Source organism: Dasypus novemcinctus, chromosome 16, assembly GCF_030445035.2.
Source record: "Dasypus novemcinctus isolate mDasNov1 chromosome 16, mDasNov1.1.hap2, whole genome shotgun sequence".
Classification (NCBI taxonomy): Eukaryota; Metazoa; Chordata; class Mammalia; order Cingulata; family Dasypodidae; genus Dasypus; species Dasypus novemcinctus.
In genome coordinates, this window is record NC_080688.1 from 87,163,199 (window position 1) to 87,185,010 (window position 21,812).

Consider the following 21,812-nt stretch of genomic DNA (forward strand, 5'->3'; position numbering starts at 1 on the left):
GTTATGCAACTTTCCATCACACCGCCTAGGAAGTCGACGACACAAATGCTAGTGAAATATACCTTGTATAAAACCCCACTGAAACTGACTAAACGGGAAGGAGATGGTTCGAAGTAAGAAATATGTTCTTTCTCACAGCAAATCTTATTAAGAAGCCGGAGAAGGTGCAGGAAAGGCGTGCCCACCTATGGCCCGGGGCCCGTGGACGGCCAGGGCCGCCTCCTGTCTTAGGCGGGGGCGAGGTGGGGTCGCCGCGCCAGGTGTGGGGACCTCGCTCCAGGGGGGCTCGGCCGCCGGGCCGGTCTGAGGGGCCTGGCGCAGAAAACGTGCTTTTTCGCCCTACCCAGAGCCACCGAAGAGGGGAGATGGAAAGGGGACCGGGAGAACCAGGGAGCGGCCGAGCGCAGGGGCCAGGGGCGGCGCGCGGGCTCCGGGAGTGCCCCGGCCGCCGGCCCCGCTCGCCCCTCGCCCCCCCGGGAAGCCCCCCGGGCTCGCCTGCCCCCCCCCTCCTGCGCCCCCCCCCCAGGACGGGCTTTACCTCCCCCGCTCGCGCCCCACACTCTCTCAGCTTGCCCCTCACCCCCTCCAGCTAGGCCCCCCACTCCCCTCCAGCTCCCCGCTCGCTCCCCATCCCCCAGGTCCTGGCCCACCAGGCCCGACAGCCCCTTACCCCCCCCCCCCGCCCCGCCCCGCCCCCAAGCCCCTCTCCCCCTTCCCCACGCCCCGTCTCCCGGCCCCTCTCCCCCGGCCCCTCTGCCCCTCTAACCCCCGCCCCGCCCCCAAGCCCCTCTCCCCCCCACGCGCCGCCCCCAGGCCCCTCTCCCCCCCACCCCGCCCCGCCCCGCGCCCGCTCTCCCCGCCCCGCCGCGCGCCCCCCGCCTGCGCCGCGGGCCCGAGGGGTGGGCGCGGGTCCGCCCGTCGCGCTCCGCCGCCGCTCCCCGCTCGGGCCGAGGCGCCGCGGCGCGCCCTCCCGGCGGCGGCGGCGGAGGAGGAGGAGGAGGAGGAAGGAGGCGGGAGGAGGAGCCGCCCGGGAGGAGGGCCGAGCGCGGCAGTCGCGCGGGCGCTGGGCGAGGAAGCGGAGCGCCGCCGCCGCCGCCGGGTGAGCGTCTGCGGAGCCCGGGAGGGAGGCCGGCCGCGCTCTCCTCGCCGCCTCGTCTCTCGTCCCGGGAACCGCCCGCGGGGCCCCGGCGTCGCCGTCGGCGGGGCGGGCGGGGGGCGCGGGCCGGGCGGGCCGCGGGGCCTGCCGGGGGCGCCGGGCGCGGGGCGAGCCGCGGGGGCGCCCGGCCAGGCCCGAGGCCTGCGCGGCCGCCGCTTCCGCCGCGCGCCGGGCCCGGCCGCCGCCTTTGTTGCCCGGCGGCCGCCGGGGAGAGGCCGGGGCCCGGCGAGGCCTGGGGCCTGCGCGGCGCCCGCCCTGCGCCGCCCGGCGTCCCCCGCCCCGCCGCGGCCCGGGGCCTGCGCCCGGCCTCCCGGCGCGCCGAGGCCAGCCTCGCCGCGGCCCCGGCCCCCCGGGTGGGCTCGGGGCCGCCTATCCAGACGCTCGCCGGCCCTGGCCGGGCCCCTGCCCTCCTCGTTGAAGGTGCGCCTGGATGTTCCTTTACTTTTATGGTTGTGGGAAAGGAAGGGCTGGACTTGCATCTGGCCCTGGAACCGAGACAGGCCTTATTTTTCAATTGGCTTCAGTCGTTGGCAACTTCAGGGACACCGTCGTGGCTCCTTGGTGTAGCAGAACTGTAGACATTGCTCAGTGGCAGGTCCTGGGGCAAACTTGGAATGTGAGCAGTAATCTGTGTGTCAAGGTAACATGTAGTCAGAATGCGGAATTTGGAATTCCTCTCCCCATTCTTTGGAATTAAGAACGAGGTGGTAGTATGGGGTAGAACTCAAGCTTCCATTAATTTAAGTAATGTAGAATTTAGTTCAACAAACGCTTCTTGAACGTCTAACTTGGATAAGGCATCCTGCTAGAGTGTATGAGGAAGAAGAGCCTAGTATAATCACAGTGGTCATGTTGAATAAAATGCAAAACGTTTCCCAAAGAGGTATTTTTATTTTACTGTGTTCCTTGGAATAAAGACACATTTGTAATGAAACAGAAGTTAACTACCTATGTTCTTATTCGTTGTAGACAGAATTCTGACCTCTTTTTAATCCAACAATTTCCAAAACATGAAAGCCACTTAGATTACTTGATGAAGGAATTTTACCTAGGATATTTCATGCCAAGGAGAATCACTGTTATTTAAAAACATGAATGGCATTGTTTATCAAGTTTTGTAGCTACAACTCTAAAGTAATCTGTGTTTTCCCTTGTGCTTTCTAATTTTTTTTCTCCCTTCAGCATCATTTCGCATGGACATAGTGTCAGAATCCATCCCACCAGGTTTGGGGCTTTTACTCCTTAGTTCCAAGGTCTTTCTCCTGTCCTTTTTTTGTCTGACAGTGAGAGCTTGATAGAGATCCTGAGAAGAGCTCAGTATCTGTGGGTCCTTCTTATGCATAAGGAGTTTATGCACCTGGATCTTTACCCCTTCTACGAGATTCCACTTAGCGTCTCTTTTGAAACATCGACTTTTTTTCTTTCCCTTGTTTCTGTTTCTTTTTAAAATACCTTTTGGGTTTATGGGAAGTACCTGGCCTGCTCCTTTCCCTTTCTTGTAATGGAAGGACAGGCTGGCCTTAGGAACTGCCTCTCCACCCAGCCGCACAAGCTCAGGCTGTCCCCTGGCCTCCTGGCACGCAGCGGGGAGTGGCAGTGCGGGGGATTTGAGTGTCATTGACGAGGGGTTGGAGTGGAGGAGCGCTGCTGTACTGACTGCATTCTCACGCATTCGTGTTCCTGTGCTTTGCTCCAGTCTTGCTTTAGAATGGAAAATGTGCTTTTTTTTTAATCACCCTGTTTTTTAGGGAAAAGAAGGCACGGATATTCTTAGGACTGTATTTACTCCCCCCTGTAACTTCACTCGAGAAACCCAAAAATTTTTCTCCACTGTGGCCAGTTTTTAGGAAACTTGTGCTGCTGATATTATCTTTTATTTTGCTTATAGAAGTAGTTGTGTGATCTTAAATTTAATATTCTCTAAAAAGGGGGTAAATATTATGTCCATTTCTGAGTTTATGTCAAGTCCTGTCAGGCTTTTCTAAAAATATGCAGTCATGCAAAATGGGATGATACATACATATATATGTTGAAGTATGAGAGGTCATATGCCTTATGTTATTTATAATCTAGTGTAACTAGTAGATGTGTGTGTATTTACCTAATTAGGATAGGGAGATAAATAATCTAGACCTAAGACAATCACCTTTTGCTATTTTCTGTTTGTCAGTGCGTCTTTTATAGGAAGAGAAGATTATTTCAGTTTTCTGTCCTCATCTCTCTCCCCCAGTTTTGGAAATGACACATCTTTTATGCCTCTGAGCACTTTGGTAGAATTATTCCTTTTATGAGGGAGAACTTTCAAATACCAATATATGTCACAGAAAGGGGAATCCTTGTGTGAATAGATTGTCAAGGTAATTGTCCAGATAGTAAAAGAAAAACAGTGGTGGGCCATAACTTTAAGTGTGTTGAGAGTGAAAGTGTCACTAGTTTTTATGGATAATTTATTAGGTTGCTCAGGATGTTGGTTTAACTGGTAAGTAGTGAAAGGGTTAGGACTGAGGGCATGTTTTACTTTAAACCGACTTCAGGGTCTTCCTTGGTGATCCACACAAAAATTAAATTGTTCTTCAACTGGGGAAATTGCTTTCAAAGAGGCTGTCTGTGTCTTGGTCTTGTTGATGTTTTGAGAATAGACGTACTCAGAATCATTAAAGATTTCGGTCTCCGTCTTACACACAGAATGCATTTTCGAGTTGTTAGATATGTGGGGAAGAGCATGCCTTCACTAGTTTTGTAACCGTGAACAAGTTTCATGTCCCACAGAGTAATTGTAAGTATGTTTTGTTTACAGTAAAACCCAAGCTCTTTACCCCAGGCTTCCAAGCTTCTGCCTAGTTCTGGAATGTTGTTCATTTCTGCCTCCTTGTGGATCTCGTCTTGAACCACACACTGCCTTACAAAGTTAAGCTCCAGCCTTTCTGTGCCCTCACAGTGTCCTGCACCTCTGACAGGGTTGCTCCGTTGCCTAGGCGTTCTAGGTTTCAGTGGCTCCTCCTATGTTTGGTTGATTCTGGGATCTCAAGGCAAACACTGCCCATCAGAGAAGCCTTCCCTGACTACTTGAATGCTCCTTCAGTAATTCTATCTTATTAACTTGTATATTTCCTTTATAAAACATTTATTACTGTCTATAATTATTTGTGTGTTTCTGGTCTGTCTGCTTGTCCCCACTCCATCTATTCCAGTATAAGTTCTATGAGGGCAGGACGTGGTCTGTCTTCTTGGTCTGCTGTCTTCTCCTTTGTATCTCTAACACACCCTATGGGGCCAGACCACTGAATAGGGACGTGGCATACAGAAAGGCTTAGCTGGCTCCACCTCTGGCACATAGAAGGTGGATAAATTGTAGCTTCGATATGGTCATGCTGTATGTACCCCAGAAAATCATGCTCTTAAAGCTAAACCTATGGGTTTAAACCTATTGTAAGTAGGACCTTTTTAATGAGGTTACTTCAGGTAAGGCATGGCCCAGGGTGGGTCGTAATCATCTTGCTGGAGTCCTTTATAAATGGGATGAAGAGTGAGAGAAAGAGAGAGAAGGCATGGCCTTGAGGGTGCCTTGATTTGGATTTTTTCCTCAGCCTCAAAACTGTAAGTGTATAAGCTAATAAATTCCCATTGTTAAAAGAGCTAACCCATTTTATGGTGTCTGCTTTGAGCATCCCAACAAACTAAAACAGATGTACTGTGTTCATCTTAAAAATCCATTGGTTTTTTTGGTATTGTTTTTTCATCGTTGTCTGAGCTGGCCTGCTCAGCTGAATAAATCATAATATGAACACAGCCAAAGTCCTTATGACTGCATGGTCTCTACGTGTGGGCCAATAGTAGATGCACGGCCATCATCACTTCTGGAAGTACAGTTATTTATAGTGTGTGGAGGGTAACCCTGGACATTAGTGTAATAGCTTTGTAAGGTAAAAAACCTCAGTTATCTGGAACCTTGGACAAACTCTGTTATCTGTAGAATTAAGCAAGAATGGAAAAACTCTTTTGGAGTTAGTCAAACCAGAGGGCTAGAAGACTCAGGTTGCAACTGGTGAAGGCTGACTCATAGGGATCCAGATCTAGGTTTGAAATGCAGCACTTTGATTTTATAAGATTGGTTTTAAAATAACTCTTTAAACCTAATTTGCCTTATCTGTAAAATAATAATAGTGTCATCCTCAGAGTTGGTGTGAAAATTTGATGAGATCATGCATGTAAATTTATTAGATTAGTGCCTGGAATACAATAAGTGTTAATGGTAATAATTAGTTTTAAATATAAAATAATTAAAGGAAGTACTCTGAATATTCAATCAGCAACATCTATCTACTTGGCTTTTTTTGTTAAGGTAGCCAGGTATGGGAAAAGGATGTGAGACCAAAGGGACAAGAAAAATGTAAATAAAAGGGAGAAGAGAATGAAAATTTGCAAGACTAGTCAGTGGTGTGAGCTGCTAGAGATGTAAGGATTACAAGTGGTTACAGCGTCAGCAGTGATTGGATTGCTTGACAGTGGGGTCGTTGAAGTTGGTGGGTGGGAGATCAAGGACAAAAAGGTACCCACACTTTGCCTTCTATTCAAAATTCCTGCTCTTGTTTTCACACTGTTTGTCTAATATTGTTGCAACATCACTCTGAACAGTTATCACACTTAAAGTTATCAATCACATTCGGAGAATAGGTTTGTGGAGCAGTGGGGGTCACATTTCCCTTGCAGCAGACTCTTAGTAGAGAAGAAGAAATCCAGCATGTAAAAGAGAAAAGACAGAATTTGTCTGAAGACCTTGGAAACAATTATTTGAACATCAATAACCTCGAAAGATGTCATCTTGCCACCCTGAAATTTTCAAACAGGTAAATTGCATCATCTGAAAAGGCATCTGTCTGTATTACAGCAATTTAATGACAACATGAGGTATTTAACATACACACTAGTGTCTAAAATATCTCTTTTAAGAAGACAGAAGTATATATGATTCCTGTTAGGTGAGCATTCCATCAAAAAAGTTTGGATATTTTAATGCTAATCTTTAGAACTTTCTAGTCAAGGTGTATTTGTATAATCACCAAGTTTTCTGATAGCCAGTCATTTGGTGCTGCCCAAGGTTGTACTTGTGATTTTTTTCAGTAGGTATTCTGGCCACATGAGTGACAAGCTGGGTAGTTTAAGTAACAGTCAATAGACTTGTAAAGCAAGGTGAATTCTTACTGGTAGACTTGTATAATTTTCCTTTTGTGAGTTTTGTTTTGATGGTTAGAACAATGAAAGTGTTTGTTTTTAAATTTAAATTTTAAAATGAAATATTCAGCCATCTGACAGTAGTCATTTTTGTCTGTCGATAGTGCAATTAAAGTTTAAAAAAAAATAATGTATTTAGGGAATAACATTATTAGCAGATAACCACAGACTCTGGCAGAATATTTAAGGATGTCCCAATTGTATAGGGATTTCAGTTGTTTTATACATTTATAGGATTACTGTATTTTAGATAGGAGCAATCTTGCCGACAGTTTCATCCTTATGTAGTTGGTGAAGAAGTTGAGACTAAGAGTGATGAAGTAATCTGCCCAAAGTCACATACTACATTACTAGCAGATTTAAGGGTGGAGTCTAATGTTTGCAACTTGTGTGTTATTTTTCAGGAATATTCTTTTGCCAGTGATGCAAAATGTTTTAATTTAACCCTGGGAGTTGGGAATTTGGATTTATGTTGTAAAGGAGGATGTGACATTTGAGCTATCTCTGATGACCCGTATTTGATTGGGAAGAGATTATAGAAGGTAGGGATGATATTTCATACACGGTATATGGCAAGAGCCTCTGCCATCATACTAGATAATCCTTTTTCTTATGTGGGGTAACCCATTCTCTTTCTTAGTTTACTTCCTTGATTTGATGGAGCTCATCCTCCTAGTAACTTCTGAGAAAGGTGATTGAGATTTTTAAAATTTTTTTTTATTTTAAAGATACTTGTGTGTAAGAAAATGCCTATGTCTGTGTTCTTTGTCTGGTTATGTATGGAATTCTAGGTAAATATTTTAGATAGAATTAGGCTTTAGTGACAGATGGTACTAATTTTTCAAAAGCTGCCAATTCACAGTATCAGAAATGACTTGGCTTTTATAATGGGAATTTTTTTAAGGGTAAAAGCTTGTGAAAATGTCCAGATCAAGGCATCAGCAGAGATGTTTTCTCACCAAAGTCGGCTACTGGTGATCCTGGCATCCTGCCATGTTGTGGGGCACGATGGTGGCTGATCTCTGCTGAGGTCCCTGCCTTCCCTCCCAGAATCTCCTGTCTCCCAGAACTTTGCCCTGGGCTATCAGGCCTATGGCTCATCTCTTCAGCCTAGAGCTGCTCCATGGGTCCAGCCTCTTGGGGGCTTTGTGCCTCAGCTTCTGCTGTTTGCAGTTGTTGAGCCCACTCTCACGTGGCCAGGTCAGAATGACAGAGCCCCCTTTTCTGTCTGTCTCGCTGTCTCTCTCTGTGTCTCCATTTATATAAGGCTCCAGTAAAAGGGCAGAGACCCAGTCTGAGTCATGATGCCTCACTGGCATAGTCCAATCAAAAGCAGTGTAATCAAGTGATCTAATCAAGGTCCCTTAACCAAATCCAAGGCAATCGAAGGGTCTCACAGCCAAAGAAATGGATTAGTTAAAAAACGTAGTCTTTTTGAGGGTATTCACCAAATACAAACTGTCACACAGATTAACCCTGAAATCTTGGTGTGTAGTAAAGGTTTATTTCTTGCTCTCACAAAGTCTCCTGTGGGTCTGGGGCTCCCCGAGGCATCTTCCCTTGGATCCGTTTTGCTTTCACATGGAGTCCCCATCATATTCCCATATGGCTCCAAGGTAACAGCAGATGAAAAAGAGCTGCCAGGTCACATGCTGGCACTTAAACGTTTTGGCCCAGAGTGACACCTCTTGTTGCTGTTGCTCACAGTCCATTGGCCAGAACCAGTCATATGACCCTGCAAGGATGCTGAGAAATGGGGGCGAGCACAAGGATAGTGCCTATTTTCTGGGATTTTGAAGGCACTGCTGCACTGTTTGCTTTCATCGTTACCTTTTTAAGTCAATTGCCTTCTTTTTTCCCCAATTATTTGTATATATATATTTTCTCTTTCTAGAAGCTTTTTAGGACTTTTGTGCTATCTCTTGAGCTCTAAAAAATTTCATGATGGTGTGCCTGATTATTTTTGTTTTTGTGTTCTCCTTTGAATGTACTAAGAATTCCATGAACCCTTTAAATCTATAAACTTGTGTTCCATTCTGGGAAAATTATTTAGATACCCCACTCCCACCCTGCTGCTTTCTGACACTCCTCTTAGTTGGATGTTAGACCTTAAGTAATGGAAGGGTACTTTCAGTTAGTGTTATCGTGAATTTATAGCTATGTCACTGAGCTACTGAGCTCTTTGTAACGTAATTTATGAAATACCTTGTGATCTATGTTGGGTAACATGAACTATTGTAAGTTGGACCAGTTTTAAAGCTCAGGAGAGCTCTTCTCTGGGAACCCAAAATGAGTGGTTACTTTTGACATGTCATCATTTTACAATACAAATAACTTTCTTGTCCATTTTGTAAGAATTTTATGTTATTTGCTTAGTAGGGATAATTGCTGTTCTCCAAATCCCCCCCGCCTCTTTTTTTAATAGCTCTAATGATCAGTGAATGACATTTATGTTCTTAATATGAATTTCATAAATCTTACGTGGATTACTTCCCCCACCCCCTCCGCCCTGTTCCCCCCATTGTCTGCTCTCTCTGTCCATTCGCTGTGTGTTCTTCTGTGTCTGCTTGTGTTCTCATTAAGCGGCTCTGGGAACTGATCCTGGGACCTTCCAGAGTGGTAGAGAGGCAGTTACTCTCTTGTGCCACCTCAGCTTCCTGTTCTGCTACATCTTCTTATTTTCTCTCCTGTGTCTCTTGTTGCATCATCTTGCTGCGCCAGCTCTCCATGTTGGCCGGCACTCCTGCTCAGGGTGGCTTTTTCCCTTGGGAGGCAGCATCCCCACGCAGGGCAGCACTCCTTCGTGGGGCCGCATTCCCATGTTGGTCGGTACTCCGCGTGGGCCAGCTCGCCGCGTGGGCCAGCTTGCCGCGTGGGCCACCATGCCCTCAGTAGGAGATCCTGGACATCGAACCCTGGGCATTCTATATGGTAGATGGGAGCCCAGTAGGTTGAGCCATATCCGCTTCCCTCTTGTGGATTACTTTTTATATACCAAATCTGCTGTTCTGAAACCTCATTCTTAATTTGGGTGTATTTTAGAAAATAAGGAAAAGATTATTTTGACTGAAAGATAGTAGTCTGTATTTCATACCAAATGAGAAACTCTTTAAGTTTCTATGTTTATGCAGAAGCGTTTTAATAATTGAAAAACTGCTTTTTAAATTAGAGCTTTTATGTTACAGTCTAAAGGCCTTAAGAGCAGTCAAGGTGGTTTTGTTACTTTTCAACTTATTTTTTTAAGATTTATTTATTTTTCTTTGTTCTTTCGTTGTTTGCACTTGCTGTGTCTTTTCATCTTCCTTGTTTCTTTAGGAGGCACTGGGAACCAAACCTAGGACTTCTGATGTGGGAGGGAGGTGCCTAATTGCATGAGCCACCTTTGTTCCCTGCTTGGTTGTGTCACTCTGTCTTTCCTCCTTGCGTCTCATGTTGCATCAGCTTGTTACATCATCTTGTCATGCCAGCTTGTCATGCCTGCCCATTGTGTCAGCTCGCTGTCTTGCTTTTCTTTTTTAGGAGGTACCAGGAACCTCCATTCCCTGCTTTGCTGTGTCTCTTATGTTTTTTCTCTTGTGTCTCATTGCATCAGCTTGCTGTGCCTGCCTGTTGCACCAGCTCACTGTCTGCTTTAGGAGGAGGCACTGGGAACCGAACCAGGGACCTCCCATGTGGTAGGCGGGGCCCTATCACTTGAGCCATATCCAGTTCCCTCAACTTTTTTATGTGTATGTTACCTACCTTTCAAAAGTTAAATAATTCTGCTTTAGTAGTTCATATATTTAAGGGATTTTAATGTATTAACAAATTACTTTAAATCTTGAAGAGAAGAAAAAATAATGAAGGAACTTCATATAGCACTATTTGCTGCAGCATTGCTGCCTTGAAATAAACACAAAAACAGCAAAAATAGATCTTCTCTGGACCCTACTTAATTGGCTGTAGTTATTAAAAAACTCTTTCAGGACCTTACCTATCAGGTAGTTTAAAAGGTGAAGCCATACTTTCCCATGGAAAGTGAAAGAGGTGGAGATATTTAGGGAATTTGCCATGTTATTAGTTAATAATTCTGTTTACATTGTTAAAGTGTTAATTGTTTCTGGAATTTATCATTGTCAGCTATGACCATATATCAATGCATCAAATTAAAATAACTACATTTAAAATAGATTTTCTCATTTAGAGGTCCTTAATGTATTATATGAAAAAGTATTACATTAGATGTCTTCAAAACATCTACTCCTTAGCTGATAAGGTGAGGTCATGGCTATTCTGGGAACCCAGTTTTCATTTCTACATGGTATGTGGGAATCATTAACTTCTTAATAATAGTGAGTTGGGGTTGCTATATTTTCAAGAAGCAAATTACTTGCCTTTTCTGTGCTGCCCAAGTCTCTACTGACTTAGGATTTTAAAAACCATATTACTTTGTTTAAATGTATACTAATTATATGAGAATAAGGCCAGGTAGACAGAGTGAAGAAGTAAGGCTGATTTATTTCTTTGAATTGGTTAAGTCCCTAGAACAGTATAAAAATGCATACATAAACAATTGAATATGTCTGTTCATAAAGAGTCATGTGCTGTGAATAGGTGTACTACTCTTTAAACCTAACATGTTAAAATTCTGAATTAAAAAGCTGAGTCTCTTCATTTCATTAATCACTTCTTCATAAGCCAGCTACATTGGCAGTTTTATAAATGATTAAATTTACGAACATTTGTTTCACATTCGGTTTTCTTAGGAATCTGTGGAACACAGAGGATACATCTTATTATGGTAAAAGATGCTTAGAAATGCTCACCTAAATATTGTTCTCAGTAGATGAAACTTCTGAGTCTCTGTGCATATTTTTATTGTTCTCATACAGTCTGATCCTGTTAGAACTGAATATCATTTAGATATCAGCCCCATTGCTTTATATGGGAAAACAGTCCCAGAAGGTAAGGAGGTAACACCCAGTGTCACATAGCAAGGTCATGTTACTGCTACTTAATACTTTCGTGTCAGTAACCCCCAAAGGTGTTTTCTGGTAGTGAAGCACTTGAACATTTATTAGAACTTTTACTGTAGTTATAAATTTATCCTTATTTTTTTCAGTTTTTATTATATGGCAAAAATGAAGTCCATTTTCTTAACTTGGTCATTTTAAAATTTTTTATCCACCTTTTTAGCCATGTAAATATTTATATTACTTTTTTAAAGTAGAGTTTATTGCTCTAAGATCTACAGGCCCTGAAAGAAGTCAGAGCATTTTTATTCATTCGTTTTTATTCACACGTAGGTGTCAAGAACTGTGAAAAGGCTGAGATTTTATCCTACATGCAGGCTAACAAGTTAGCCTGCCACAGTTTCATGGATTCCAGCAGAAGACATGAGACTTGGGTCAGAGATAAAGGGCTTTATTACTCAGGGGGTAGCTGTAGCCGGAGCATCAGGATTTGTGCCAGTTCCCTGAGCCCCAGTTCCCACAACTGGGGCAAAGAGGGTCAGGTGACACCTCCGCACTCAGGGCTGCGTTGGAGAAGAGGAACCTCTAGCTTAGAGAACCTAAATCTTTTATAATGTGTAGTAAGCCTTCCTGTCTGACCTACGCCCATTATCTTTATTATACGGAATAGTAAACAGACTTGTTCTTTGCTCTGGGAAAGAGACCCTTTCTCTGTTATCCAAGACTGTTTGGTCTGCAAATATCCTTGAAAAGGTAATCTATTCTAGAACAAAGTCCTTCCACACCTTTGCAAGCAATGCAGAAATGTAAGAGACCAATGAACAATCGTTTCCCAATAGTAGCTTTTCAGAAGGTATGATATTTTCTGAACATTGTAGCTTCTTTGGGAAAGAATCTACAGCTTCCATTCCTACTTTATGTTGAATAGGAAATGTCTTTTTGATGAAATCGAATTGTTTTCCTCCTAGGCTCCTCAAAATAGATACCATGAAATGGTTTCAGCTTAAGCAATGGGGATTTATTAGTTTACAAGCTTACAGTTTTGAGCCTATGGAAATGTTCAAATCAAGGCATCATCAAGGCACATGGCAGTTACTACTACTCTTTCCCTTCTCTTCCAGGTTTTGTTGCTTTCAGCTTCTTGCTTCCTTGGCTTTTATTTTTTCCTCTCTCTATTTCATTCTGTTTATAAAGGACTCCAGTAAGAGGATTAAGACCCATCCTGAATGAGGTGTGTTACACCTTAGCTGAAGTATTTCATCTATAGATCCTACTTAGAGTGGATCCACACCCACAGAAATGGATTAAATTTAAGAACTTGTCTTTCTGGGGATTCATATAGCTTCAGATGACCGCACTTATTAACCAACCCAGTTCTTGACATACTTGCTGGCCAAGGGTTTAGATAGAATCAGGATAGCAGGGCTTTAGTTCATTTGATAGTATCTGCTGTGCACCTGCTATGGGCCAGGCCCTATTCTAAACAAAACAAAAATCCTTGCCCTTGTGGAACAAAACATTCTATAAATTGTGTGAGTATTGGGGTGGAAGGGGAGACAGTGAACAATGAAACTAGTAACTAAAAGAAAGTATTTGTAGGGTTCAAAGATAATAAGTGTTGGAGGTGGGGTGGGGAAGTAAGTAGAATAATGGAGGAGTGGGAGTGCCAGGTGGTGGTTTCAGTTTTAAACTGGGTATTCAGGGTAGGCCTCATTGAAAACCTATCATTTGAGTGGACACTTGGAGAAAGTTACCCACAGTCAGTGCAAGCCCTAAGATGCGAGTGTGTCAGGTGACTTGGTATACCAGCTGGGAGGACGGGGTTGCTGTAGTCAAGCGAATGAGGGACAAGTTGGTAGGAACGAGTTTAGGGAGGTAATGGGGATGTAGCAAAATGGGGAACCACTGGAGGGTTTTGAGCAGAGGAATGACCTGATCTGTTTTTGAAGAATCAATATGGCTGCCATATTAAGAAAAGACTGTAGGGGGCCAAAGGAGAAAGCAAGAAAACGAACTAGGAGGGCTATTGCAGTAGTGCAGGTATGAGAGACCTTGGTTTACACCAGTGTGGTGGTAAAAAGTGCTTGGCATGTATTTTGAAGGAAACTGCAGTTGGGATTTTGTTAGATTTCATGTGCGGTATGAGATTAAGGGAAGACTTGAGGATGATACCAAGATTTCGATTGGAGCAAGTGTAATTATGGAGTAGCCATATGCAGAAGTGCAAAAGACAGCAAATAGGGCAGGTCTGGGGAGGGGTGGAAAGGTTCAGTTTCAGATAGCTTTATGACATGAATGTCTAAAGGGTGTTCAGAATAACTAGTGTGATAATAGATGTAACTTTTGGAGTAGATATATATGTGGATACTGTGTCAACCCTTGAGAATGGGATGAAATCATGAAAGAGCATGTTTGTAGATGGAGAAAAGATGACCAGAGTTTGAGTGCCTGGGGAAGAGGTGGGAGAGGAGAGGAGGAATTAGCAAAGGCATTGAGAAGGAGCCACCATGACAGTGTGGTGTCCTTGAAGCAAAATGGTAATTTAAAAAAAAAAAGATTTATAGATTTAATTATTAACCCTCCCCCCCCCCCATTGTCTGCTCTCTGTGCGTTCTTCTTCTGTGTCCGCTTGTATTCTCATCAGGTGGCACTGGGGATCTGTGTCTCTTTTTGTTGCGTCATCTTGCTCCGTCAGCTCTCTGTGCGTGTGACACCACTCCTGGGTGGGCTATGGTTTCACGCGGGGCAGCTCTTGCGCACAGCAGCACTGCATGTGGGCCAGCTAACCACACACGAGCCTGGAGGCCCTGGGTATCGAACCCTTGGACCTCCTATATGGTAGGCGGACGTTCTATCTGTTGAGGAGCCACATCCACTTCCCGAAATTAAGTGATCAACTGTGTTAGATGCTGCTACTAGAACACATGGACTGAGAATTTGCACTGGATTTGCGGTGAGGAGATCATTGGTGACCTTGACAATAACAGTTTCTTTATAATTATGGAGAATATCTCAGTTGTGGGCTTAAGAGAAAATGGGAGAAGTAAAATAGAAGATCTTGAGGATACACAATTCTCCCAGGTATTTTGCTACAAATTAGATTACAGGGGTGTGACTAGCTGGTAGGGAAACTGGTCAACACAAGCTTGTTGAAATAGTATTGTTGGAAATGGTCTCAATATAAGAGAAAAATTATAGGGACAGGAAGGAGATCAAATGCACACATGGAAAGGAGCCTTTAGAGAGGTGGCATAGATAGCTGATCTCTAGAGTAACAGGATGGAAGTAGGTATGGAAGCTGACGTTGCTAACTGGGTGGCGGTGGTGGTAGGAGTCTGTGAGGTTTTTCTCCAATGGCCTTAATTTTCTCCGTGGAATAGAAAGCTGGACCACCAGCTGATTTTAAGATGACGGAGGAAATGTTAGAGGTGGGCGGAAGGGAGAGAGAGAAGGTATAAAATCATCAGCTAGAAATGTGAGAGTGAGCAGACCAGTGAATGTAGTTTGATATCCAGGCATTAACAATCTACCGAGGGTCATGACGATGAATATAAAAGTGAGACAAATCAGAGTGGTTATGTTTTTCTCTAGCCACATTTCATCTGAGTAGGTGCACATGGGGCAGGCAGAGTTGGATTTAACCAGTCTTGTAATTTTGCCAAGAGGGTTTTTCTGAGGGAGACTGGGGTGAGAGAATTTGAAGGTATTATGAGGGAATGGTTATAATAATTGATCATGAAGTATAAGTTGAGTAAGGAGGGAAGAGGGTCGCTGAAAAGCTGGTAGGTTTACTACTCTTTGGCCATTTAGACTTAGGATATTTAAGACCAGATTTTTTCGTTTATTTGTTTTACCAATATGAAAATTTTGTCAGATTTGCAAAAAGTTGTGAGTTTTGTTCTTTTTTTTGGAAAGGGTAAGACTTTAGGTTCTAATAAAGTAATATAAAACAGTATTCTTATTTGTTGATATATTTTGGCCTTGCATTTTGCATTAACACGATGGATTAAACTCAGCCATTCCCCCTTTTTAATAAATTTTATTGAAGTGTGTCATTCATAAATGAACATACATAAACAGTAAGTGTATAGTGAAAGTTGTGAACTTATAAAACAAACATGCATAACGTACAGGGCTCCCATACATCACCCCACCACCAGCACCTTGCTTTGTTGTGAAACATTTGTTTCAAACTATGAGGCAGCATCCTCAAAATATTAGTACTAACTGTAGCCCATATCTAACGTTTCTCAGCCATTCCCTTTTAAAAAGAGATTTAAGGGGAGTCAGTGTAGCTCAGTGGTTTGAGTGCCAGGTACGAGGCCCTGGGTTCAGTCCCTGGTACCTCCTTTTTTTTAAAAAATAAAGTAATTTAAGGAAAACAAGTTCACAGACTTTGTTATAAAAACAGCATTCGTTATAGAATATTTTAAAAATTAAACAATATTGAAAATATTTACAAAGAGTTCTGCAATCCACTTAACAGTTCTGCTATGTTTCTTTATGGTCTGTTTTTCCTCCCTATTCTTTCTACATAATTGAGACCACACTTTACATCTAATTTTGTTTCCTGTGTTTTTGCACTTAACAATATGCACTTTTCCCCTATGTTATTTATAACTCTGTATAAATATCAATTTTAGCGGTTCCCTAAAGTTCCATTGTGTAGATGTGCCAGACAGAATTTCGTTTACACTTTTCATACTGTTGTATGTTAGGTTGATTCTGGTATTTTTAAAATTTCTTTTTTATCATCAGTAATGGTACAGGGGAGTGGATATAGCTCAAGCAGTTGAGCACCTACTTCCCAAATGGGAGATGCTGGTTTCAGTCCCCAGTGCCTCCTAAAAAGAAAACAAAAGTAAACAAACGAAAAAACCAACTCAGGGGCACCGATGTGGCTCAGTGGTTGAGCACCAGCTTCCCACATACGAGGCCCCTGGTTCAATCCCTGGCCCTGGTACCTCAAAATAACAACTGTAACAGCAGTGCTACAGGGAACGAATTGTTATGCTTTGGTTTCATATTATTTCTTTAAGATTTGTAAAAATAGCATTACTGGTTCAAAGAGTATGAACAAAGACATAAAGAATATGTCTTATATAATGCCAAATTATATTTTAGAACTATAAAACTTTATTAGGTCACTTGGAAACATTGAGTATCATCATTTTTAAAATCTTTGGTCATTTGACCTTTGAAAAATATTACTATTTTAATTTGCATTACTTTGATTATTTTGAGTATCAGTATTTTTCTATAAATGATTTCGAGCCAATTGGTTATCCATATGGAAAGAATGCAAATTAATCCGTATCATACATAAAGCAGTACTAGATTATTCAAGGACCTAAATGTGAAAAGCAAAACTTCATTACTTGTAGGAGAATATCTTGGATTTCAGTGTAGTAAGGGGCAAATAATAAAGAAGACATAAATTTGACTACTGCATAAAAATTAGCAACATCTCTTTCTCAGGGTACCACAAAAAGAATAAAAAGTTGAGACACAAGCACTGTGTAAACAAAAATGAGGATCTCTGTGAACTCATGGAGTGATTTCTAAGGGTCTGAAATGCATTCATTCTAAAGAGTTTTTTTTTTTTTGGTTCTGTGTATCTAGCCATGCATTTCCATCATGGCTTTCCTTTTATAGGGAAAAAAAGAAAAAATCTTGTTTTAAAAGTCAACCCGTTGGGGAGCTGGTGTAGGGCAGTGGTTGAGCACCGGCTTCTCGTAAATGAGATCCTGGGTTCAGTCCCTGGCCCCATACCTCAAAAGGGTCGATGCATTGTACATTCCCACCAGCGATGTGTGAGGGTTCCAGTTTGTCTGGGTTCTTGCCAGCACTTGGTATGGTTATTCCTGGTGGTTATGAAGTGTTATCTCATTGTGGTTCCCTCCCCCCGCACCAGATGGCTCCTTTGTTTGTCTGCGTGTAGTCTCTGCTCATTGTCTGCTCTTCTTCAGGAGGCAATGGGAATCGAACCTGGGGCCTCCCAAGTGGGAGGTGGGCACCCCACTGCTTGAGTCACATCTCCTCCCCTCATTCTGTTTTTAACTTATATTTTCTTGATGTCTGGTGATGTTCAAGTACCTTTCCATGTGCTTTTAGCCATTTGTATATCTTGTTTATTCAAGTCTTTTGCTCATTTTTTAAAGTTAATTTTCTTTTATTCAGTTTTTTTTCCCTCTCTATCCCCTTCCTCCCACCCCCACCCCCCCAGTTGTCTGCTCTCTGTGTCCATTTGCTGTGTGTTCTTATGTGACCTCTTCTCTTTCCTTATCAGTGGCACCAGGAATCTGTGTTTCTTTTCGTTGCGTTATCTTGCTGTGTCAGCTCTCCATGTGTGCGGCACCATTCCTGGGCAGGCTGCACTTTCTTTCCTGCTGGGCGGCTCTCCTTACGGGGCACTACTCCTTGTACGTGGGGCTCCCCTACGCGGGGGACACCCCTGTGTGGCACGGCACTCCTTGCGCGCATCAGCACTGTGCATGGGCCAGCTCCACACGGGTCAAGGAGGCCCAGGGTTCAACCGGGTTTGAACCGCGGACCTCCCATTTAGTTGGTGGACACCCTATCCATTGGGCCAAGCTTGTTTCCCTTTTATTCAGTTTTAAGAGTTCTTTATATATTCTGGAAACAGGTCCTTTATCAGATATATGATATGCAGATATCTTCTCCCAATCTTTGGTTTGTTTTTCTCATAGTGATACCTTTTGAAGCACAAATTTTTTAATATAATTTTAATGGTCTATTGTATCAGTTTTTTTTTTTCTTTAATGGATTGTGTTTGAGGTGTTGTGTCTTAACTCTTAACTCTTTGTCCAAATCAAGGTCATGAAGATTTCCTTTTAGAAGTTGTATTAGTCAGCCAAAGGGGTGCTAATGCAAAATACCAGATCTCTTTGGGCTTATAAAGGATACTTATTTGGGGTAGGAGCTTACAGATACCAGGCCATAAAGCATAGGTTACTTCCCTCACCAAAGTCTTTCCAAGTGTTGGAGCAAGATGGCTGCCAACATCTGCAAGGGCTCAGGCTTCCTGGGTTCCTCTCTTCCCAGGGCTTGCTTCTCTCTGGGCTCAGGGTTTCTCTCTTCCTGGGGCTTGCTTTTCTTTCCTCTGTGAGCTTATTTAACCTGGGGCTCCAGTTTAAGACGTCAGGATCAAGCTCCAATATCAAAACTCCTCCAACATTAAAAACCCTCTAACCCTGTCCTTTGCTATGCCTTTTATGTCTGAGTCCCCATCCACCCTATTGACGTGGCTCAGGTACAGACCAGTTTACAAACATAATCCAATATCTGTTTTTGGATTCATAACTATATCGAACTGCTACAGAAGTTTTATAGTTATATATCTTATGTTTAGGTCTATGATTCATTTTTAATTAATTCTTGTGTATAGGTTTAAATTATTTTCCTTTCCTTTTTTTCTTTTTCTTTAGTATATATCCAATGGTCATATCACCGTTTATTGGAAAAACTACCCTTTCCTCATTGGGTTGTCTTTATTATGCCTTCATTGAGAACCAGTAGACAAAGTGTAAGGGCTTATTTCTAGACTGTATTCTTTTGCGTTGATCTATGTGCCAGTCTTTATTCCGCTACCACATTGTCTTGGTCTCTGTAGCTTTTTAGTCATCTTTGGAATTGGGTATTGTAAGTCCTCTTCCCCCCCCCCCCCCCCAAAGTTTCATTTCCTCTCCATTTCCATATAAATTTTAGGAATGAAGTGTCAATTTGTACAAAAAAGCCGACTGCAATTTTGATAGGGGTTATGATGACTCTCTAGGCCAAGTTTTGTAGAATTGCTATATTAATCACATTAAGTCTTCCAATTCCTAAGCATGGAATAACTCTCTAATTACTTAGATCTTCGTTAGTTTCTCTTAGCAGTGCATACAAATACTGTGCTTTTTTGTTGTTGTTAAATTTAGTCCTAGGTATTTTTTATTCTTTTTGATACTTTTGTGAATGGAATTGTTTCCTAGTAATTTTGAAGCTTGTAAGTTTGAGTTTTTAGATTTTTCTATATATAGGATCATGTATTCTATGAATAAAGATAGTTTTCTTCTTTCTTTCCAATATGGATTTTTTCTGTTGGCTCAGATCTTTAGTACAGTGTTGAGAGACGTGGTGAGAACAGACATCCTTGTCTTGTTCTTTGTTAGATGGAAAGCAGTCTTTCTCCGTCAAGTAGGATGGTAGCTGTAGGCTTTTCATAGCCCTCCTTAATCAGTTTTAGAAGTTCCCTCCTATTCTTAGTTTGTTGAGAGGTTTTATGTTTTTTTTTAAAATCATGATTAGTGGATGTTGGATTTTGTCATCCTTTACTGTAATTATTGAGATGGTGATATGTAGTTTATTGCCCTTTATTAGTATGTTGTGCGTATTTTTTTGTTCTTTATTAGTATGTTATGGTACACTAGATTGTGTAAACCAACCTGGGATAAATTCCACTTGGTCAGGGTATATAACCCTTTTTATATATTGCTGAATTTAGTTTGCTAATATTTTTGCATCAGTGTTTATGGGGGATATGACCCTGTAGTTCTCTTGTGATGTATCTTTGTCTGGCTTCGGTGTCAGGGTAATACTGGCATCATAGAAGGAGCAGTGAAGTGTTTCTTATCTGAAAGAATTTTGAATGGTTTGTATTAAGTCTCCTTTAAATGTTTGGTAGAATTTTCCCATGGTGCCATCTGGGCCCTGTTTTTTCTTTGTGGAAAGATTTTCAATCACCGGTTCTTTACTTTTGTGTCTATTCTAGTGATCTTTCTCTCTCTCTCTCTTTTTTTTAGTTAGCTTTGGTAATTTGTAACTTTCTAGGAATTTGTCCATTTCCTCTAAGTTGTCTAAATTTTTGGCTGCAAGTTGTTCATAGTAGTCCTTTAATTTCTGTAGGGCTTTCAGAGCTTTCACTCCTGATTTTGGTAACATGTCTTTTATTTTCTCCCCCAAAGAACCAACTTTTGGTTTCCCTGATTTTTTGTTGTTGTTGCTATTTTTCTCTTCTCTCTTATATTGCTTTCTACTCTAATCCTTATTATTTTCTTCCTCTTTCCCTTTGGTTTAATTCTTCATTTTCTCATTTCTTAATGGTGGAAGCTTTGTTATTGATTTGAGACCTTCCTTTTCCGACAGGCCTTTAAAGCTATAAATTGCCTTTTAAACACTACTTTTACTGCACCCCGTAATTTTATATGTTTTGTTTTTATTCATTTGAAAATATTTTTTAATTTCCCTTGTGAGATAGTCTTTGGCCTGTGATTATTTAGAAGCATTTTGTTTAATTTTCAAATACTTGATTTTTCCCAAATTTATTTCTGTTGAAGATACATAATTTAATTCTGTTTGGTCAGGGAACATGCTTTGTATAATATCAGTCTTTATAAATTATCAAAACTTGTTTTGGTCTATCCTGAAGAATGAAGCCATTTAAAAAAAAATGTTAGGTTGGTAGTATTGAAGTCTTCTATATCCTTGCTATTTTTTCTCTACTTCTATCAATTACTGAAATCTCCAAATATAACTATTTTTTTCTTCCCCCACCCCCCTGTTTTAAAAGAAGCTTTAGATTACATAAATATTACATAAAAAATATAGGGGATTCTCATATACCACCACCCTCCACACATATTTTCCCACATTAACAACATCCCTTCGTTAGTGTGGTACATTTGTTACAATTGATGAACACAAATATTGAAACATTGCTACTTCAAGTTATTACTATTGAATTGTCTGTTTCTCTTTTCAGTACTTTCTGCTTTTGCTTTATGTATTTTGGGGCTATTTTGTTATATGCAAATATATTTATAATTCTTATATCTTCCTGATTATTGGCCTTTTATCATTTTGAAATGTCCCTCCTTGACTCTAGTACTATTTCTTGCCTGAAAGTCTTATTTTGTCTGTTATTAATATAGCTATTCTAGCTCTCTTATGATTACTGTTTACATTTATATCTTTTTCATCCCCTTATTTTTAAATAATTTGTTTCTTTTGATTTTAGGGCTATCTCTTTTAGACGGCATATAGTTGGATATTTTTTATATAGTCTGACAATCTCTGCCATTTGAGTAGGGCAGGCATTGTCAGACTTTCTCTGTAAGGGAAAAGACAATAAATAGACTAGGTTTTGTGTCCATATGGCCTGTGTCTCCATGACTTTACTGCCAGTGTAGTATGGGAAGGAGCCATATACAATATAGAACAAAGGAGTGTGGCTTTGTTCCAATAAAACTTTTAATTATGGACATTGACATTTGAATTTTATGCATCAAAAATTATTTTGATTTCTTTCAACCATTAAATATAACGATTGTTATTAACTCATGAACTATGCAAAAGCAGGTGTCAGGCTGTATTTTGCCTGCAGACTGCAGCTGTCAACTCTCTTGGAATAGGGCATTTAGTCCATGATTAATGTAATTATTGATATTGTCATATGTTTATATCTGTCATTT

The 21,812-nt window shown here is 41.8% G+C and overlaps 1 protein-coding gene across 5 annotated transcripts in view; it reads left to right on the forward strand.

The window, feature by feature from the left end:
• Window positions 1–930: 930 nt before the first annotated feature.
• SOCS6 (suppressor of cytokine signaling 6) overlaps window positions 931–21,812 on the forward strand; it is a 45,312-nt gene continuing 24,430 nt past the window's right edge. The window contains exon 1 of one of the 5 annotated variants that reach the window (XM_058277884.2): window positions 931–1,099. The gene's annotated coding sequence lies outside the window, so the exon portion shown is untranslated. Of the gene's footprint in view, window positions 1,100–1,503; window positions 1,577–4,859; window positions 6,004–21,812 lie in introns of those variants that run through there. The other 4 variants (XM_058277885.1, XM_004461519.5, XM_023589679.2 and 1 more) reach the window with 4 other exon arrangements.